General features: G+C 37.4%; 1 pseudogene; it reads right to left on the bottom strand.

Annotated features, from left to right (window-relative positions):
- Positions 1–2,917: 2,917 nt before the first annotated feature.
- Positions 2,918–15,623, bottom strand: LOC122590891 (annotated as a pseudogene).
- Between the last annotated feature and the right edge of the window lie 775 nt (positions 15,624–16,398).

Below are 16,398 nucleotides of genomic sequence, written 5' to 3'. Positions count from 1 at the left end.
TTACTTCTTGCATACGACATGTGCAGAACTAACTCCCACTATCAATCACCATATTCATCCCTTCCACCCTCTTACACTTAGTGTCCGCCGTTCCTCTTGGAACTGTAATGTGTGTCGTAAGCAACACCTGGTAAGAGGTTTCAGCTACTGGTGTTCAAAGTGCGACTTTGATGCATGCATTAATTGTGGCATTGAGGTCGCACCCAAGGAGGAAGCATTGATCAAATTGGAACACGAAGGTCACCACCCACACGTACACACTTTAACCCTCCAGTCAAGGTCTGCAACGTTTCGTTGTGACGCTTGCCATTCTGTGAAAAAGGATTTCCTCTATACATGTGATAGTTGTGACTTTTGGATCCACAAGACTTGTGCTTCCTTGGCCAAAACCATTAATCTACCCTATCATCACCACCCTCTTCTTCTCATCTATTCACTTCCCGAAAATTTCTATAACTTTAGGTATTATTGCGAGTTTTGCAAAGCATACATCATAAAAAATGTTTGGCTGTATCATTGTGCCAATTGCAGATATTTTGCCCACATTGAGTGCATCTTAAATCCAGAGCTACATTCAAGGTCAACCCTGTTTTTTTTTTTAACAAACATATGTATTTATTTTTTGATTTTTTAGATAACTACAACTCTTTCAACTCTAAAAATGCTAAAATTGAATATGTGTTATTTTCAGAGATGGTCTCGGACCTCTTGCTGACAAAGAGAAAGAAGAAGAGGGAAAGGATTTATTGCATTTTCCAATGTCAGAAGCATTTACAGATCCACTCAAACTACTTCATTCTGATCATCAAAATATAACTCATGAGCCATCACAAGACGACGATGAAACAACGACAACTGAGATTCACGGCCATTGGAGTCACAATCATCCATTAATTCTTATTAATTATGTTGAATCCCCTCAAGGTCACAACAACGACAACATAAACTCAAATTCAGCAGGTAGTACCGATCTTGTAGAGGTATGTCGTGTCTGTGTACAACCCTTATCCCTTCCATACTATAGTTGCAGCCAAGATGGATGCTTTTTCTCTCTTCACAAATATTGTTCCCAGTTACCCCTCACATTAAAACATCATCTCCATCCTGATCATGTGCTTCACTTGGTAAATACATCGGAAGATTTGTACCCTTATCGATGTACTGGTTGTGAGAGTTGGGTCAACACTTTTGTGTACCAATGTAGTACTGAAACAACTTGCTCCTTCTATCTTGATGTCAATTGTGCATTTTTACCCAACACCATTAAACATGAATTCCATAACCATCCTCTTACCCAAGTTATTGATTCTAAACCTCGTTGTAAGGCATGTGGCACATGGACAAATGTTATTAGCTACGCTTGCAAAGATAATTGTCATGACTACCAATTATGCCTGTATTGTGCATTGAGATCGCCTCGTTTCCTAAGTCATAGGTTTTGCAAAGGACATGAAATATCATTGACATATCCACCAGTTGAAAATCATCCAGAGGATTTCTATTGTGAAATTTGTGAGGAGGAGATGCACCCAAAGTTTCCGCTCTATTATTGTTTCAAAAAATGCAAAAATTCTTTTCACTTGGGCTGCCTTAGTCCGATTGATTGGAACGCACAAGTATGGGATGCGGGCACCAAAACATGGTCATATCACGAGCATCCATTAACATTCGTCAGAAGAAACAAATCAAATCCGAAGTATGTGTGTTCTACTTGTAATTGTGATATCAATGGGCGTTTGATCCTTGAATGTCGGGCTCCAGTGTGTAGTTTCAACATTTGCTTTCTATGTCATGCTAACACGAGAAGATACGATGAGTAGGAAGCAAGAAGTACCATGTGATTGTTTATTTGTATTACAAAGTATTATTATCAATATTATATCCATGTATACGATAGGATCCCCCCCCCCCCCCCCCCCCCCCCTCCTTCCTTGTTATATATATAGTGCTTAGACTAGCGCAATAACTATATTCCTATTATTAAGACATTTAACCAAGTAAAAACACTATCTGAGTTCAACTCATCATTTGTAAATCATGTGTTGCAATGTAAAAACACTATCCAAAGTTACAAACTTTCCTGCGATCTTTATTTTGGTGTTGTCTCAACTCATCATTTGTAAATCCTACAAAATATAGAATAGCCAAATCTATCAACTTACCAAAAGAAGGTTTTACTTCACTACCAACTTTATTAGCATTATTGTCTTTGGTGCAAAAAAAAACCAAAAAGAAAAATTGTTTAGTGAATAAACTTCATGAAACCGTCTGAAGATAAGCCATAAGGTAATGAAGTGGCTGACCAAATGGGCGAGAATGATCGGCATCATCCATTGTGATTTATGGATAGGTGCCCCTACTTCAGCAGTTCTTCATGCCAAATCCACACAAAAATATACTCGATACCGTCATTGGATATGTTCACAGAAGCTAACGGATAAAAAGAATTTTAATCGGACATTGGAGATAATGAGTTTACAGATCAAATATCTGATGGTTAACATGCATACAACAGTGGTGAGAAAGGCAAGTTAATAGCATTTCAATTGATACTTGCTTGAAAAGTTGAAATCATAAAACCTGATACTACCAAGAATGGTGAATTTTGAAAAATAATGAGATGAAACCTTACACCTGAAACAATAGTTACCTAAAGAACATCAGACAAACTGAGAGTCTACATATGTTCTTATATTTATACTTGTATAATATGCAACCAAAGGCTCATCACCCATGATGGAAGATGAAACCAACGGACACGTGATTACCGTAGATATATACACAACATCTATAATTATAATAATAATAATTGAAATTGGTCCATGTCATGTCACAATGTCGTAAACCTCTGATTATATGATTCTGAATTATACTCACAAAAGAATTAAAGTCACCAACTTCCCAGCTGCAATTGTCTTCAATTCTTTTTGCCTTTTCTCCACTGCCTGAGAATGAATTCAACACCCTCTTTCAAGGATGCCTTTCTCTTCTCTTTAAAATTCCAAAGCTCGGACAAGGGATATCTGCCACTCGGGTTGTACTCGTTCAGTTCTTTCAGAGACGTCACAACGGCATCACATATTCCCTCTCCATACTCCATCCTCAGGCTTGTTATCTTCTCGTCTCCTTCATCGAGTATCTCCTGGAGAACCATGTTTGACACACCATTATAATAAGCTAATAACTCAGAAAGGAAACAAACCTTGTCTTTGTAGTTGTGTTATGATTATCAAGCATATTTGTATTTATATTCTAAGGTTGCCATTTGTTGGGCCCTAAATGGTAGAAAAGGCCCTCCAACCTTTACATGGGATGAGGATTGAACCCATGACCTCTGTCTCCAGAGGCTAAGGTGTTTACCACTAATCCAAACCATGTTGCTCACTGGAATTGTTACTGAATATAGTTATTAAAAGATTCATGTTTTTGAAGTGTTTTCAGCTTTTATTTATTAGCAAATAACTCTATGCTTGAAGACAGAACTTTGACATTCTTATCAAATAAAGAGATCTTTATGATATATAATAAAGATGAATGCAGAAACTTATACTAAGATCTAAGTCATCTAACTAAAAAAAAGGGATAAAATGATCCAGCTAAATTTCACACTTTTTTTCAATTACATATTCACCACAGAATTGTCGATCACAAACTTGTAGTCTGACACTAATATCAATCGCTTATGGTGGCAAATTAAAATGAAGTTAACTGATAAATTACCAATTTGGGACAGATCGATATGATATATGGCTCCCAGTATTTGGTATAGATGGAAAAAACGGTCACTTTGTTTTCATACATTTCAGATATGTACTCCATACAAAGATCAACAACCATAGGCATAGACAATGACAATTACATCAATCACACTATTTCCATCAACTCTTAATACCAACAAAAGACGGCAATTTATGATGCAGACGGAAATAACTGTTTAACAAAGAGAACATGAATAATCTCATCTCATAAGCTCTTTAAAGTTATGCTAGACAAGTTAATTAGAGTTATATGGGATAAAAAGAGAAAAATTTTTCGAAACGGACTTATTTCAAGGGTGTTTTGTCAAACAAGTTTTGGAAAAAAAAAATTTATCAAACAAGTCAAACCGGTATTTGAAATACCGGATTAAAACTTCCCGGTCAAATCCGGTATTTGAAATACCGGATTCAAAATACCCGGTCAAATCCGGTATTTGAAATACCGGTTTCAAAAAGGAATATTGAATCCGGTATTTCAAATACCGGACTCAAACGTGATGTGACAAGAGAGACAGAGTGAGGGGACAGTGGTGGTACAGAGGTGGAAGGTGGTACAGTGGCGCGACAGACATACAGACAGACGTGCAGAGACAGTGTTTTGAGTCCGGTTTTTGAAATGCCGGATTCAACCAAACCCTAACACGTGTCGATGCCTGGTGATACCCTGGTTGATGTGATGTGACCTTGGTTCAGAGGTGCAGAAAGATGGCAGTAGGAACAGTACGAGATGACTATGAATCCGGTAATTCCAAAACCGGTTTCAAGTTCAGACAAAAAAAACCCATGCAACGTAGCAGTCTATGTATTGTATATATACATGCATATTTTCCTCATAGATGATCACACAAAAACATATATTTTTCATAAACAAGCAACAAGCAACAAACAATTTATCAAAGCAGTATTTTCATAAACAAAAAATGGCCTCTATCAATGTTAGCTGTGTTCCCAGAAACCCAGAGTTGTTGTGGCTACAAGCTGCAGATGAACACCGGTCATACAACATCTCGCATGACCGTGCCCTCACAGAAGAGCCACGTTGCAGAAGAGGTGATGGAGGGCTTAACAGACTAATGCAAGATGGTGTGGCCGACGAGGTTGTACGTTATATCAGGAGTGCTGGGTTTTACGAACTCTTCCAGTCATATACATGCCAACTTGATCATTCTTTGATCATCGCGTTGGCTGAGCGATGGCGTCCTGAAACCAACACGTTTCACTTTCCTATCGGTGAAGCGACTGTCACCTTGCAAGATGTGCAGGTGATATGGGGTTTACCCATACAGGGACCACCGGTGTGTGGTAAGTGGGTTACAGAGACCCGAAATGTTGAGTATTGGAAGAATTTGTGTCAGGAGTATCTGGGTATTTACCCGGAAGATGACGACTTGCGCAAAGGTCGGATGAAGTTTAATCGGTTGGCGGGTACGATTACTTTTGAACATTGGGACCCGAATGATGACGAGCGTTGCCAACAAATGGCTAGACGAGTTATTCTAGCTCTTATTGGTTCGCAGCTTTTTCCTGATTCTAACAGCTATGATGTTAGTCTTAACTATTTGCCGTTTCTGGGAGACCTGAGCATAGCGGGTCGAAGGAGCTGGGGTTCAGCGACCCTTTGTTGTTTGTATAGGAATTTGTCTAAGGGGACTTGGCCTACTAGACAAGGCATTGATGGACCCTTGTTGTTGTTGCAGTACTGGGCGTGGGAAAGATTTCCACGCATTGCCCCACGAGTCACGCCATTCAAACCGGATGACGGAGAAGAAGAAGAAGAGGTGTATGAATACGGAAGCTGTTTAGCAAACAAGTGGTGTGGAGACCACTCAAATCGTGATACACCGGGACACTGTATAATTTCGTTTCGTTCTTTTTTCAATGCGCTAACACCTGACCAGGTAATAATTAATATGTTTTAATACGTTTTAAGTTATATTTACTTATTAATCTCTAAGTTATAATATGTTAATATCTTTGAATACTTTTTAATTAATGCAGTTTGAATGGACTCCGTATAACAACTTCATCAACATACTCCCCGCGAGTTGTAAGACTGGGCGAAGCATATGGAGATACATGGGCCCCTTGATTTGTTGGGAGGAAGTGGAGTTCCATCTAGCAGATAGAGTTGCTAGACAGTTCGGCTTGATACAAGCCATTCCTGATAATGATGCTTTGGTGGCCCCAACACAGCATAAGACCCTCATCAAAATGCGAAAAGCGAGGGTCGATTACTGTGAAGTACATGCCGACTATATCGACCAGTGGAACAACCGGGCGCAGCGGATCCACCAGGGAGACCGAGGGGCCACCTGTGCACCGGGGTATATGCAGTGGTATTTGGAGCGTACCGTCTTAACAGTCGGTAAGCCCGGTCAGCAACAGCCTCCAGGCCAGTACCCTCAATGGGGCGTTACCCAACAGTTTTATGTAAGTGTTTTTTTGTTAAATAAACCTTACTATTATTAAATATTTATTTGTTACTAATATTTAAATGTGCGCAGCAAGACAGTTTGGTACAGGTTGACGAGCGAGCTCGTCAACAACAAGAAGCAAATCCGCAGATAAGTCACTTGTTTGGGGATTTTAGAACAATAACGAGGGAGACATTTTCGTTGACTCAACAGGAAGAACGAATGAATTATTCGTCTCAAAATTGGCAGTTTCCTGAGCCACAGCCATTTGAAATGCCTCCCTCCCAAAGTTATCAAGCTCCTTCAAGTGCTGGTCCTTCTAATTGGGTAGGTGGTCCTTCCAGTTTCAATACCCAAACTGTGTTTAGGCCGACACCCAATTCAGGGTTTCAAAGTTACCAACCGGGTAACCCACAGGCTGGAGCCTCGACTTCAGCAACCCATCAAATGTTCCCTGGTAATTTCTTCATGGGTAGCTTTCAAACCCCGAGTTATTATACCCAAAATGCAGGACCAACTAATCTGTTTGATCTCCCTCCACATCATTTTAATCCTGATTTTTACTACGGATCTGGTCCACCGGCTCGAAACATTTCTCCTTATCCAATGCAAGACTTCTCTCCTTATATTGGTTCTTGTCAACTGCCAGCTACAAATCTGGCAAATGATGAAGGAGAAGAAGAGGAAGACGTGTTCGAACCAAGAAGAAGTAACCGAGAACGTGGCAATCCACCGGGATGTGGAACTGGGGGGCATAGATAAATTATATTTTTCTTGTAATTCTTTGTTAGGTTTGTGTTAATAACTATCTGTATATTTTATAAATAAATATATTTTTTTAATAATATTGTTTAATTGAATTATTAAAAAAAAAGCACCTTTAACTGAAACCATAAACTTAAATAAACATAATACATATTTGAAATAAAAGATAAATGGAATACGTAAACTTAAATAAACATAATACATATTTGAAATACTACATAAACTTTTTAACTGAAACCGTCTTCAGCTTCCAATTTGTAAATTGTCGCCAAGTCGATTTTTTTGTTAACCAACTTTAACATTTTCTCAAGTTCAGATGTTATTTCGTCGATACTTGGTAATGTCGTCTCAAGATAATCCTTATGCATTTCTTCACTTATAATCATTCCGATGCCCTTTTTGCTTATTTCTTTTATTTTCTTCTTATGTTCGAGCTTCCTTTGTTCCATAAGCAGCTTACAGTCATTAATTTTCAAGTAAAGTTCATACCCGTCGCTTATATCTTCTTTACATTGCGCTTTCAATGCATGAAATGTTACCGTAGGAGGTGATGATGGGTCAGATGACGATGAGGAAGCCATAACTTACAAATCGTTATGGGTTTTTAGATGTCGGATATATATGTTACAAATGCTTAAACACCCGAGTTATATATATATATACTATATTTAGAACCGGGATTTGGAATACCGGTTTCGAAATTGATGCACGCGACCACTGTAGCCAGTCAACAGACCTGTCACATCACCTGAAGACAACAGGCTTAATCAATGTTGCTTTTTGAATCCGGTTTTTCAAAAACCGGATACTGCAGGTTTCTGTCAGGTTGATATGATCGTGAATAGGGGTAATGGGTACTAAGTTCGAAACCGGTATTTCAAAAACCAGTTTCAAAATAAATGAACATAAAATACAAGGATGACGTAAAAACAAACATAGTTTTTAATGATGGTTATAAGATTTTGGCTTATATCCCAATTAAATAGTTTTTTTTCAATTTTTACGTATGTATATATTTTTTAATATTTTTTTAATGTATTGTTATGTTTACTTTGTATTTTACTCAAAACAGATAACCAATTAAAATGTGTTGTTAATGTATTGTTAACGTTATCAATAAAATGTGTTTTTATTTCATGTTGGAACCAATTAAAAACAGATAACCAATTAAAAACAGATTAGGAATTCAGGAAAAAACAAACCTAAATTTTAAATTCATCAATACAAAGAGAAATTTTAATTTCAGGTAAAACAAACCATCAAAACATTTTAATTGAGGTTGAAATTACATGGCATGACATATTCAAATTTCAGGGCATGTCTTCCTGTTATGGCCCAATTGACCGCAAATACCACATCTAGCTTGTTGTCTTGAGGTTGAAGATCTACTCGTAGAACTCTCATCCATCTCATTCCGGTACCGTCTGGTGCGTCTCCTACCCCTTTGGGTGACCAGTTTATCAGGGTCTCCCTGAATCTGCCAATCTACCGGCGCCCAGTAATTCACCTCTCGAAGGGGAGAAAGTGCAGCATTATACTGATTTATCCATGTCCTAGTTGTGTACCTTTTACTTGGAAGATTAGCAGCTCTCTCTTGTCTATACCCGCAAACAGCAATGGCATGAGAACATGGAAACCTTTGATGCTGCCAAGCTCCACAAGAGCATTTTTTCCTATTCTCCCCCATGACAACATTGTATGTGTACTCGCCTTCTGCATTTCTTTGGTTTGTTCTGACCGTGTAATTACCTGTTCGTTCATCAAACACTTCCACTCTATGGCTTGTTGACGCTCGTTCACGCATCTGATAAACCTGCCACATTTTGCGAGCTAGTGGTGGGTTCCAGCTACTTGCCTTCCGGTATTGGCTGACAAAATGGTCTCTTGTCCAAGTAAAAGTGCTCTCAATTAAAGCTCTAATAGGTAACATTCGAGCCTTACCAAGGATATTGTTTTGGCACTCGGCAATGTTTGTCGTTAAGTTACCCCAACGACGAAGCGCCGAGTCGTGCCTTAGAGTCCACTTGTCCAAACCAATGTTCCTCAAATACGGCCAAACAGCATCATCTTCACCTTTGATTGTGTTTATCACCCAAGTATACTTGGATGATTGGGAGGTGGAACCGATAACCCAAGCCAGATTCTTGATTCTCCTGTTCTTGAAGTGCGAGTTGACGTTGCTACAAATGTGCCTCAAACAATACCGATGATGCCACCCATTAATTTGGCTCACTGCATTAAGAATGCCTTGGTGACGGTCTGAAATGATACACAAATCTCCTTGCCTCTGCGACCCAACATGCTCTTCAAAGAGATTTAGAAACCATCCCCAACTTTCATTAGACTCTTCATCAACCAAGCCATAAGCGACCGGCAATAGTTGTCCATTGGCGTTCTTTGTCACTACAGTTAGCAACTTACCTTTGTAGCTGCCTTTCAAATGAGTGCCATCGACAAAGATCACCGGAATACAACGTTGGAATGCCCTAATTGCTGGTCCAAATGCCCAAAATACATACTTGAATGTATGTATATGGCTTGAACTGGTTGGAGAATGGAGCCATTCCACAACAGTGTCTGGGTTAGCACGTTGTAATTCAGCAACATACTTGGGCAGTGCATCAAAGTTACTCGGCCAAGTTCCATACAACCTTTCAATTGCTAACCTTCTTGCATTCCACGCCTTGGCGTAGCTCACATCAACATTGAACGTTGTTTTTACTTGGGCCTGGATCTATCTAACTTTTAAAGTTAAATCCTCCCGCACTTGTGACAAAATTTCAGAAGCAATCATACTTGCTGTCATACAACGATTGTTATTAGATATCACTTCTCCATAACAATTGTGACTCTCCACCCACTTTGTGATCTGAAACAATCCTAATCTGTTTTTGTTAGATCCAGCTACAAGCCACCTACACGGGACCCGGTCCAAAACACCACGATAATTCTTCCCCTGGTCATGCACTGTGCTTTCCAAAACGTTGGCCTTGTATTCATAACAATAAGTTCCCTGTTTTCTCTTATGTTCCAAAGCCTAACAGCGTGTATAAGCTCCGCCTTGCTCTGAAAAAACATTCCTTTTTCTATCACATTTCTATCCGGCGACCAAAATTTCACATCTTCTTGAACTTCATTGAATGGCATTAGACGATCTTCATTATCATCTTCAAGATTAACAAGTTCTTCATGCTCCAAAGGACCTTGTGCATGAGCCCCTTCTTCTTCTTCATCTCCAGATACATCCCCATCAACGCTATATGCGTCGATGGTATCATCACTTGTATAAGGTGCCTCGTCGCTTGATCCACCAACCATTGGGTCAATTTCATGATCTTGAACATGTTCATCGTCTTCATCGTCATTGTCTTCATCATCGTCATTGTCATTGCCTGCATCATCTTCGTTATCTTCTGGTTCGTTACTTCCTTGGAAATAACATTGGCTTTGATTCAAGCTTAACAACTGGTTTGTAAAAGTAGGCTCGAACATCACTTCAAATTGCGCTTCACCGAGATGATAAATCATTGCCAAAGTATTATCATCCGTAATTAAGTTCCTAAAAGGAACACCCTTAAATTCATACCACAAATATAATTGCAGTTTGAACTGTTGTTTTGAAACACCAAAACAACTGTAAATTATATCACAGATTTGTGAATAAGTCATCATGTGGAAAATGGGAAAACTTCTTCTTTTCGATGGATCTGTATTTTGAAGGATTCCATTTATGAATGATACTTGATCATCCCATACTAACTGAACTACAATGGGTTTGAATGATGAAGAAGAAGCCATTTGTTTTGAAAGTGTTTGAAATGTTATCTGAAAATGTTTGTTTTTTTTTTAAAGTGTTTGAAATGTTATCTGAAAATGTTTGTTAATGTTATCTGAAGAAGCCATCACATACTATATATATACAACAAAAATCTAATTAAGTTAACCTAGCATATTAGGGTTTCACCACGACATGACACGTATTAGGGTTTCATCGAAACCGGTTTTTCAAATACCGGTTTCGAGAAACGTGCATTTGACCACTGTACTACCGTACCACTATTCACTCTGTCTCTCTCTGTCTGCTCTGTCTGCTGGTCTGCTCTGTCACATCATCTTTCGAGTCCGGTATTTGAAATACCGGATTCAAACTTCCCTTTTTGAAACTGGTATTTCAAATACCGGATTTGACCGGGTATTTTGAATCCGGTATTTCAAATACCGGATTTGACCGAGAAGTTTGAATCCGGTATTTCAAATACCGGTTTGACTTGTTTGATAAATTTTTTTTTTCCAAAACTTGTTTGACAAAACACCCTTGAAATAAGTCCGTTTCGAAAAAATTTTCGATAAAAAGATGCAATTGAAATGACTACAATATTTAAAGACAACGAATTGCATACCTCACACTTCTCTCCAACACTGATGACCTTAAAGGGGTGCCAGCTTGGATCCCTGAGACGATCTTCCCATAAAGATGACAACCTTAGTTTCTTACCAGCATCATTGAAAGGCTTTTCATCAAGCTTACCCATTTCCTTCACACCAATAATGGCACGTGCAACAGGTTTCTTCAACCCCTGTTTAATCCGGGATGAAAAGGTAGATATAAATGACTAATGTATTGCTTAACAAGGTTGAGAACTTGAATAGTGAGAAACAACTCACAGAAATTAATTCTTTACGTGCATCCTGCAACTCATCATTCGTTTTACGTTCTTTGATGATTAAGGTTTGATAAAGATCCATCTGAGCTTCGAGTTCCTCTTCTTTTTCTTCTAGTTCTTCTTGAATCCTCTTCCGTTTGGCTTCATATTCTTCAGTCATGTGTTTCATCACTTTTAAAGCACCTTTCTTTTGGTTGATTTCTAGCTCCAAACGTTGCTTCTCATCAAGCATCTTTTGATTTTCAATGATTTAATGGTGAAGATTTTCCTTTTCTTTCTGTCATGTTTTAGTGAATTAATATCATATTGTTCCCAAGATATATTTATCCTAACACACACCACATAAGGGAAAAGGTTTGTAACGAACCTTCTGAACCTCGGCTAACTTCACCATTCTTTCTTCTGCTCCAAAATTGCAATTTCATTCTTCAAAAAGACAGAAAAGAAATTAGTATGTCAGCTTAAATGTATATCAAACATATGTTAAACAAATCTCAGTACCAATTTCTTATCATACTCAAGTTGCCTTTTCTCACTTTCACTTTTAGCTTCACGTTCTCTCAATTTCTTTTCTTGTTCTTCCAACTCCTCTCTTCTCAGTTGATGGTCCCTGTCAATCTTCACAAGCTGCTCCTTGGTCTTTGCGCGCATCATTTCCAAATCTAATCAGGAATAAACAACCATTAGAAGACAAATGGTTATTCATATATTAGTAACTTCAAGAAATAATACTCTGTAAACAAACACCTCTATTGAAGTTTACAGTCATAACTTCTTTTTCTTTCATAACAGTAACCAGATGTGAATCTGTCTTGCTAATTGCAGTTTGAATTTCTTCACCACGTTCATCCTTTTCCTCTATAATAGTCTTCAAACCCATAAGAAGCATCGAGTCTTTTGCTTTTTCATCTTTATGAATATCAGAAAGAGTCTTTAAATCTCCATTTTTCTTAAGATAATTACCAACAATACCACAAGAGTTGTAATCTTCATCTCTTGCAATCCATGCATACAGCTTGTCATCTTTGGACCTTGTTTTATCTTGCCAGTCTTTCCTGTCGTGCCTGTTTACCTCAAATGCCTTCACAAACCTCATCATATGGTCCAATCCATCCCAGCTTCTCCCAAATTCAACCACGGCAAGTCCAGTATGACCGTGCCGATTCCACAACGGAACAACTTTGTGTGGATTGTACCCTTGTGTTATCCACTCATCTTTTAGCTTTTTTCCACCGTCACCAACATACTTACCACCTCTGCATTCAACATGAATGTTGGCAACCACAGCAATCTAAGGCCAAACAAATAGTTCTTCATGACCTTTTTGCTTTTGGGTGGTGCTAACAATTAGCTCTTCGTTACATTTGCCTTTGAGTGGTGCGAATAATTATCTCTTTCCGTAGCTTTTTGCATTCCAGTTGCAGTAACTTTCGACTTGCTCTTTCTTTCACTAATTAGTTCTGAACACTTGAATGTGGAAAAATGCTTCCGCTCTAAGTACTTTACTAATCCTTGATGTCTAGCCATTTCTCTGAACCCGGCACTCTTTGATTCTTTCACAATCCGATTCGCATGCCTAACAAGGTCACTGTAACTGTATTCTCTACTGCTACTACAATACGGGCATTTTAAAACCTCTTCTGATTGCCAAACTTTTAATATACAATATATATTTATCAAACACACAAACGAGCAGCCGAAAATCACTTCTAAGTTTCGACCAAGAGGTTGATCTCACATAGATATAGTCATTACAACAACAAAAAAAAAACAGTCAAAATCAATAACAGATTAACATCAACAGCAGCTAAATGAAAAACGACATTAGAAAGTAACTAAATCCAACATCCAACAAGTTGAAGAGCTCTTTTAAGTTGAAAAACATAGAAGCAGATGCATAATAAGTTCACCTAGGGACGGAGGCAGATTTTTTTTTTTTACACGGGGGAAAATTTAGAAGTCATTTGTCATACTTATCGGATCCGTCTCCGAGAAGGTAAAAGAAAAAGGCCCTATCCCGAAAATAGATAAAATGGGTCGCTAAAAGAATATTGTTCCTCAACGTTGGGTTAAATCAAATTATCAAAGGTTGGTGTTGAGAAGGTCGAGTTTAGCTTAGGTTAAAGCGAGGTATGGGACCCTCGGTCTAATTTTAGAGCATGTGGTGGCCGAGGAGTTGCGTTATATTAAACATAAAATACGTTTATCGAAATATGATACGAGTATATATATATTGTATCAAATATATGATAATTGATGAAATAATTAACTTGTACATATCTTTCCTACATGACTATTGTGATTATTATTAGTTATTTGAGATAAACATTTATTATAATAATTTGAAGAGAATAAATTTGCACATACGGCTATGATATTTATGTTACACATTTACACACTTACCCAAACATAAAATACACTTTCTTCAACAATTCTATTCGAAACCAACTATGAGACTTATGACAATGAATGTGACATTTGTATGTATTCTCTATTTATTTTCATTTTTTTCGAGGCAAATTACAAATATACACTTAATATATAAAAAATTACATTGTACCAAATTAGAGTGGGGGCACCGGCCTACGCCCCCATCCTTAATTCATTCATGAGTTCATAACATTCATATATTCATGTACTTGCAGGATCTCAAAATGACAAGCGAGCCACATTGGAGTTGCGATATCCTGCTTAATATGATTAAATTACATTGTACCAAATTGGAGTGGTGTCAACACAAAGAAGATAAAGAACCAACAAAGATAACAACTAAACCGGCCTAATTAATAAGATTGTTCGACTGCACAAATAAATAAGGGCATAAAAACAGTAGATCATCCTGAAAAAACAACTAGAAAAACGCAAATCGAGCTTATAATTGGAAGGAAAGGTATGAAGAAAACTAATTAGGGTTGTCAAATTGAGCTTATGACGTCAAATAAGAAATAAACTTAATTTGACAACCTACTAATTAGCTGTTAAAAATGAGCTTAAGTACTGGCTTTTCAGAACTTCATTAAATTAACCAATACACCATAAAAATAACTAGCCAAACAGCCACTCAATGTATGAAAAAAAAAAACTCATCTAATTAACTTTGTTAAGTTTGGCTATTGTACGTATCCGACTTCCAAACCAAGTGGGCTAACCCAAAATCGGCACAAATAATAAAAGTTATTAACTTGAAACAGATTTGAAAGTCCGATACACACTATAGCAGAAAGATGACAAAGTCGGACACATTTTGGCGCAATTCCTAAGTAACATAACCAAACGTACATCCATAACAAAAAATAAAAATAAATAAATAAATAAACTGTAATTATGAGCTGGTAGTGTAGTAAAAGTAGTTAAGTATACCTCTTCTGGAGAAAGCTCGTTAGAGGTTGCACTGTCGCAGTACAACTTAAGAAACGTTAGGGTATTTAATTTAACTACTTTTTAATGGCGTTGTAATTTTGTAAATGATCATCGGATTATATGTAGGAGAGAAATATAACCGTGTTCAAGTATATATTTTGATCATGAGTAAAAATGATCGGATTAATAAATAGAAGTAAGGTGGTGGTTGGGACTTGAAGGAAGTTTCTACTTTTGTAGTGTATTAGGCCGGTGCTTATACACCGTCTTGAGTAGCGTCCCAAGCTGCCAAGACGCGGACGGTGTATAAGCCTTGATCGTCCTTTTCGCTGCGTCCCTCTACTTGTTCTTCGCCAAGAAGCTCGAGGACGTCCAAGGTGGGACCGTTTGTAGCCGTTAGTTACTCGTTTTTTATTTTTTATTTTTTCTCTTCAACGGTAACATATTTATTTTTCCTATTTAAACACTAACCTTATTCTCATTTTAACACACAAACAATTCATCAAACAAACTTCTCATTTCATTTTAACACACAAACATTTCATTTCAAACACCACCCAAATTATGTCTACTCCATCATCAGCAAGTGATGAATTCAATTTCCTTTCTAACACTGTTACACAAATGAACACGCTATTTAATCCAGAGATCGCAGGCGTCATTTTTAATCTTTGTAACGAAGAAGAATCAAACAATAACGTGTCTGGTTCACGTGATAGAAGGATGCACCATCAACTTCACAATGCTCTAGTGGAACATGTTTGGAACCTCCCGGAAAATTACCGTCAACGTTGATGATGTTTTATTAATGTTTTTATTATAATTATCGTAACTTTTTAAATAAATGTTGTAATGTGTTTTTTTTTATTTATGTTATCGTGTTGTTGTCGTTATAAATAATTGTGGTTTTATAATAAAATGTGTTTTTTCAATTAATTAAGTGTGTTTTAATGTTAAATATATATATATAGTTATAAAAAATGTTAAAAGAATTGATAATGTGGTGAAGAAGTTCTGAAGAAGCTATCCTTATAGGTAGTGAGGGTTCTGAGGAGAGTCCTGAGAAATGTGATGCTGACGTGGCAAGCAAGAAGTCCTGAGGACGGCTTGCCTATAAGCACAGGCCTTATTGTAACTATTAATAGTAAAAATGATCGTGAGGGGAATTCTCTATTATGATTAGCAGTATGTACAATATACATACATGTCTGTATGTCTATGTATGTAACTATGTATGTATATGTTATTTTCAATTTTCAATTCGAATTTGGAATTTCCAATACCGATGCCACCTGGCGGATTAAGATTGGGTCATTTAATGGAATAAGAAAGATTGTTGCGTTGAAAAGTAATTATAAAATGACTTTATTATAAAGTTATCTTCAATGTTAAGGTTATCTCTAATGTTATGGACGTTCTTAGGTGTTTTTAGGCTGT

Source organism: Erigeron canadensis, chromosome 3 (assembly GCF_010389155.1).
Source record: "Erigeron canadensis isolate Cc75 chromosome 3, C_canadensis_v1, whole genome shotgun sequence".
Taxonomy (NCBI): domain Eukaryota; kingdom Viridiplantae; phylum Streptophyta; class Magnoliopsida; order Asterales; family Asteraceae; genus Erigeron; species Erigeron canadensis.
The sequence above is the reverse complement of the archived record's forward strand: the minus strand, read 5'-3'. Positions and strand labels throughout refer to the sequence as shown.